Genomic DNA, 5,536 nt, shown 5'->3' with positions numbered 1-5,536 from the left:
TTTCCTGATGGCTGGAATTTGCATCCTGGCTTGGCCGGCTGAAATGTGCCGCTGAGTGGGTGATTATTGAGTTGGGAAGTCCTCTGTTAGCATCACCGAATGGGTTAAGGAGTGCAGTGGTTTGTGTAATAAGTTTTATGATTTGTTTTGCTAAATATGAGATTGCAGATCAAGCATAAGCTGTAGCAGGGTATATCATACAGGGCTAGCAAGTCCTAAGTTGTGCACCTTTAAGCAATAGAATCAAAGATCTTTTAAATGAAGTTTTTTGAGATGCTGGCATCAAAAAGCTATGAGAAAGCAACAGCAAACAGTTGTTTTTATTAGCTATGTCCAGTCATTTATGCAAATGTAATGTACTTTGTTTTGCATACACAGGTACCTCTGCATGCACCAACTTCCATCCCTCAGTCTGTACGAGAAGGCTGCTTGTAAAACTGTTGAAGTTGAGAAAAGTGGAGATTAAAAAGAAAAAATGTAATAATTGGAATATTCACGAGCCTAATCAATACATTTGATAAGTAGCACATATTTTTTGAAAGCTAGTATCTGTTATCTTTCTTTAATATGTTGGTTTCCTCAGCCTTTTGCTTTTCCCCCTGCATCAGGGAAAAATAACACTCTTAAAGTTGTCTGTGGCAGTATATAAAGTCAGAATAGTTTTGTCCTTTTTTTTTTTTTATTTAAGGTATTGTTTTGATTTCAGATTTTGCTAGAAATTCAGGACTGACCCTTTTCTACTTAGGAGGTGTGAAAATGCTGCAGTGAGAGGGCAGCAAACCTGAGTGACTGCAGGGGGGACGGATGGGCACAATGGCCAATACTTACTCTTTTACTGATTTTTCACCGCTTGTCTGGCAAACGGGTGGGAAGAGTCACCTTCTGGGTGTACATCTGCATTTTGACCACGAGATATAATTGGCAACCTTTGTGGCTGGTGCTTGAAGAGGGGAAAGGTAATAAAATATCCTCTTCTTCAGCCTTTGGATAGGTATTTTTCCCCCGCTGGGTGGTCATGAGGGAGAAGGGGATCCCTTTAGGGATCTGTAGGACCTCAGTAGGAGAACATCTCTGTGAAAGACACTTCTGCACATCAATCAGCTCGCGAACTGCTGACGTCAGCTGGCATTGCAAGAGCCAACCATGAAGGAAGAGCAAGAGCTTGGGGTATTTTTAAGCTCTTAGTGCTCAGGGCTGGCTATGATAGATCCAGCTGTCTGTCGTACTTCTGAAGGCATCTGTGTCTTTAGGAGTGGGTGAGCACCCGCAGCTCAGAAGTTAGGGAGAGCTGTAGCCCTGAGACCCTGTTTCTTACGCTGGAGAGAAGCCAGGCTGCTGTGGGTGGGTAGGGGTTGCCCAAAGCTTGAAATTCAGCACAGGCCAGGAGCTAGAGACAGGACTCTGCTTTTGTGGAAGGCAATGCTCTTCAACTTGTCTCTTTACACACCATGTGTCCTCCACATGGAGGATTTCCTCAAAGTGCTTCTAAATTAGCTTTAAGCTGGCTTGCTCTGCTTCCAGCAGCAGCAGTTTAGACTTCAGCACTTCAGCACAGGCTTTGCTACTCCACACTCTGATTCCAGCTATGTACCTCGTTGCCTGCCCCATCTCCAGACCATGACACTACATCTTTCCTTCTGTCACACAAGACATATTTAAGCTAATGCTGATATTCCAACCAGAGCTGGTTTGTGCTTTTGCTTGCAATGTTGACATGTTTTTTGTTGTGTTTTTTTAAGGCATGAAAAAGCTGTTGCCCCACATCTCCAACCTTCAGAGAGGGGGAAATAGTAACAACAGAAAAACAGTCCTGATATTTCTAAGGTAAAAATAGACTTTTGTTCAGATGCACATTCCTCACTGTAGTAGATCAGTTGGGCAATGCTCTTATCACCATAGCTGAACTCACCAAATAATTTGGTTCGGAACAGATGCCTTGCAGTCTCCTGGTCCAAGTTTCCTCCTTGTCCCCAAAGCAGGGACAACCTTGAGGTCCTATTAGGTTGTTCAGGCCTGTATGCAGTCAGGTTTTGAATATCTACAAGGACAGAAATTTCACAATCTCTCTGCACCCCATTTCAGTGTTTGGCCATCCCCATTCTGCAGAATTTTTCTCTTTACATCTAACAGGACTTTTTTCTTGCTGCAGTTTGTGCTTATTGTCTCTTAATTTTGCTGTAAACTTTCAAGAAGGGTTTGGCTGTCTTCTCTGTCTCCCCCCATTAGGTACTTGCAGACAGCTGTAGGATCTCCCTGGAGCCTTCTCCTCTTCAGGCTGAGCTATTTTCTCAGCCTTCCCTTGTGCATCATGTGCTTCAGCCCCCTCATTTTAGTGGCTCTCCACTGAACTGGCTCCAGGATGTCAGTGTCTGTGCTGGGGAGCCCAAAACTAGACACAGCGTCCAGATGTAGTCTCACAAACTGCCTCATGGAGGGGAAGGACCACTTCCCTTGACCCTCTGGCCGCACTCTTGCCAGCGCAGCCCAGCACGCAGTCAGCCCTTTTCACTGCAAGCGCGCACTGCTTGCTCATACTCAACTTGTCCGTCGAGTCCTTTCCTGCAAAGCAGCTTTGCAGGCAGGCAGGACCCAGCTTGTCCTGCAGCACGGGATTACTCCGTGCCAGGTACGGCACTCTGCCTCTGCTGAACTTCCAGGAGTTCCTGCCAACCTTGCCCTTTGTGAAGACAGGTACGACATTTGCCTTTTTCTAGTCACCAGGAACTTCTCCTGGCACCAGGAGAGAGAGCAGCTTTGCGGTCACGTCGTCTCCTACAGATAAATCCCACACGGTCCCGTAGACTTGAAAATGCCCAAACAATCTGCTTCAGTGGTCTGCAGCGCAGCCTGCTGCAGCGTGGGTGGGCGATACTCTGTGGCCCCAGACCCCACTGCTCAGCACAGGGAAGCCAAGAACAGACCATGCCAGCAAAGCCCAAGGCAGAAAAGTCATCGAGACCCCTGACCTTTTCCATGTCCTTTGTCCCACTATTTTGTTCTCCATTGGGTCCATGTTTTCCTTTGCCTCCCTTCCGCTGCTAATGTATCTGTAGAAACCCTTCGTGAATCTTCTGGTGATGAGAGATGAACCTGCGCGTCGGTGGTGGATTTTGTTGTTCTTGTTATTGTCATGTCTGCATCTGTTTTCCCTGGCATCTAAGTTAAAAAAGCTAATTTTGCTGAGTTGGAGCAGCTGCCACTTCCCACCACAGTAAATTAAGCTTTCAGAAGACCTCATCTTTGGAATTACAGTTCTGATCATAATGTGGATTTTAATAGTCAATTGAGATGCTTATTAAATTATAACACTGTGCATTAGGACCATTCCTGTACTGCTGGAGAAATTTTGATAATTTAGTTTTTATTAGTTTTGTGATTTAATGAAAGGAAAACATTAAAACTAAAAGCCAAATGCAAAACAGCTGTATAAAAATGTTCTATAAAATTCAGGAAACTGACAGACATAGCTGTAAAAATGCTTTGTGAAGACACAGCCCCTCTTAAATGCCATTAATTTTAATAAAAAGATGAATGCCGCCATCAGTTTTCCTAAAGAAGAAAATCTCTCCCTCGTTTCTTTTGCCAGGTTCAGGAAATTCAGTCTGCCCTGTAATGAAGCTTATGAACAGATTTGAAAATTATTCACTCTAGACTGTTTTGGGGTTGGGTTTGTTTTTAATAAAAATCAGATTAAGATGCAAAGGACAGGGGTTTTCATACATGTCCACACATGTATGTTTTTAGAGTGCATAGCTACACCACAACACGCTGTCGTGCCATTGATGTCACTGTGTGGTTCTCAGCACTGCAGCCCAGAGAGGTGCCAGCAACGCCCGAGATCACTCTTCTGTTTTATTAAAGTTTGATCGTGGACTGCATTAGTGTGAGGGTACAAATAAAGGGCAGTCGCCTCAACCACCCACTCCTCAGTGCCAAGGTGGATGAGGTAGCCTGAATCATTTTGGGGTGTGATATAACAGGGTGGTCCAGTGACATGGCAGTTACTGCATAAGCCAGTATTACTGGATATTACTGGTAGTATTATCAAGATTACCAGAGAAGCAGTAAGTAAAAAGGAATAATTGTATTCAATGCACAGAGAGATTAGTTTTTTGAGGTTCTTCTTGTTTAAAAATGCATATATATATATATGTATGTATGTAAGCATGTATTATGTATGTATAAAAGCATCTTAGTTCTCAAACTCCTAAATCAGTATAGCAAAATCACTAACTACTTTTTGCTTATTTTTTTCATGTATGAAAGACACCTTTGCATAAGATGCTGTCAAACACATACCAGTGGAAGAAATATCTATGTTGGAAACAGATCTGTGTCAGAATTGGCATGTGTAGTAGTGTTGTTCTTTATCTTTTCGATGGGACTCTTACTTGAATTTTGAAACAAAGATTTATTGAGGTTCTTGTTTCAGTTTGGATTGTGAAGGTAACTGCAGCATATATCTGAATTGTAAATACACCTTTCAGTGCAGTTCTAATTAGGACTTCAGTAATAAAACTGTTACTCCTGTTTCTTTTTTTTTTTTTTTTTCCTTCCTCCTCACTTGAATTTGATTTGAGGGACTTTCTGTTTACCTATGACTAAGAGTTTTCCTATAGCTTAGGAGTCAAAGGTCTGATTTTGTTGGCAATGAAGGGCTGGGTGCTGTCACTGCTGCTGCTAGTTGTGCCTTCACTGTGCCTGTATGCTTGCCTCTGTGACTACACCAGATTGTTTTGAGGAGTTTTTTCTGGGTTCCTAACCTTGTTTGTCCCACTTCTGTGAAAAGCCTGTGTTTTGTTGTAGCCTCTGAAAAGAGTGACTCCACCGAGCATACGTGGAACCACTGACCATAAGAGCTGTAAATGGGAATGCACCCCAGTCCAGGCAGCTGCCACAAATGGAGTATGTAAGCCTGCTCTGGTACATCTTTATTTAAATCACTGGGAGTTTTGCCACTGAGTTTTAAAGGGAATCAGCTTTTAAGATACAGGTTAAGTTCAGGAGCACCTCCTATCCATGGCTTGGCTTCTGTTTATCTGTAGCACTAACATGAAGCTTAGTACATTGACAGCTGAGTTTTTGATCCATCAACATGTCACCTCGGATTCCAGCAAAGCCTGTGGCACAATGAAGTTAAGCCTCCTAAAGTAGCTGTGGTGCAGAGTTTTGGTGCATACCCTATCATCATGAGACTGCCCGGAGCAACAGGGGACTTACTCTTGATGGTGTATCTTTGGGATCAGGGCCTGGCTGGATTGCTCATGAGCAAGGGGTTTATGAACAAACTGGCAGGTGTGAAGATCTATTTGCGTACGTTGGATTGGCAAAATCATGCAAATTCTTAGCAAAATTTCCTTCCACTCCTGATGCTGCTCTCCAGCCTATATTATTACAGTGTATTTGTAACTGGGTTTGCTGCCCTCAGTTTACCACTCCCCTCTCTTCTCCCGGCTTTTTCATCCAGATCCCCAACTTCTCCATCTCCTGGGAGAGTAGATGAGAGAGCAGCCTGCAAGGCTGGACCTGGAGCAGG

Source organism: Accipiter gentilis, chromosome 11 (genome assembly GCF_929443795.1).
Source record: "Accipiter gentilis chromosome 11, bAccGen1.1, whole genome shotgun sequence".
In the NCBI taxonomy this organism is placed as follows: Eukaryota; Metazoa; Chordata; class Aves; order Accipitriformes; family Accipitridae; genus Astur; species Astur gentilis.
Note: the sequence above shows the minus strand (reverse complement) of the source record.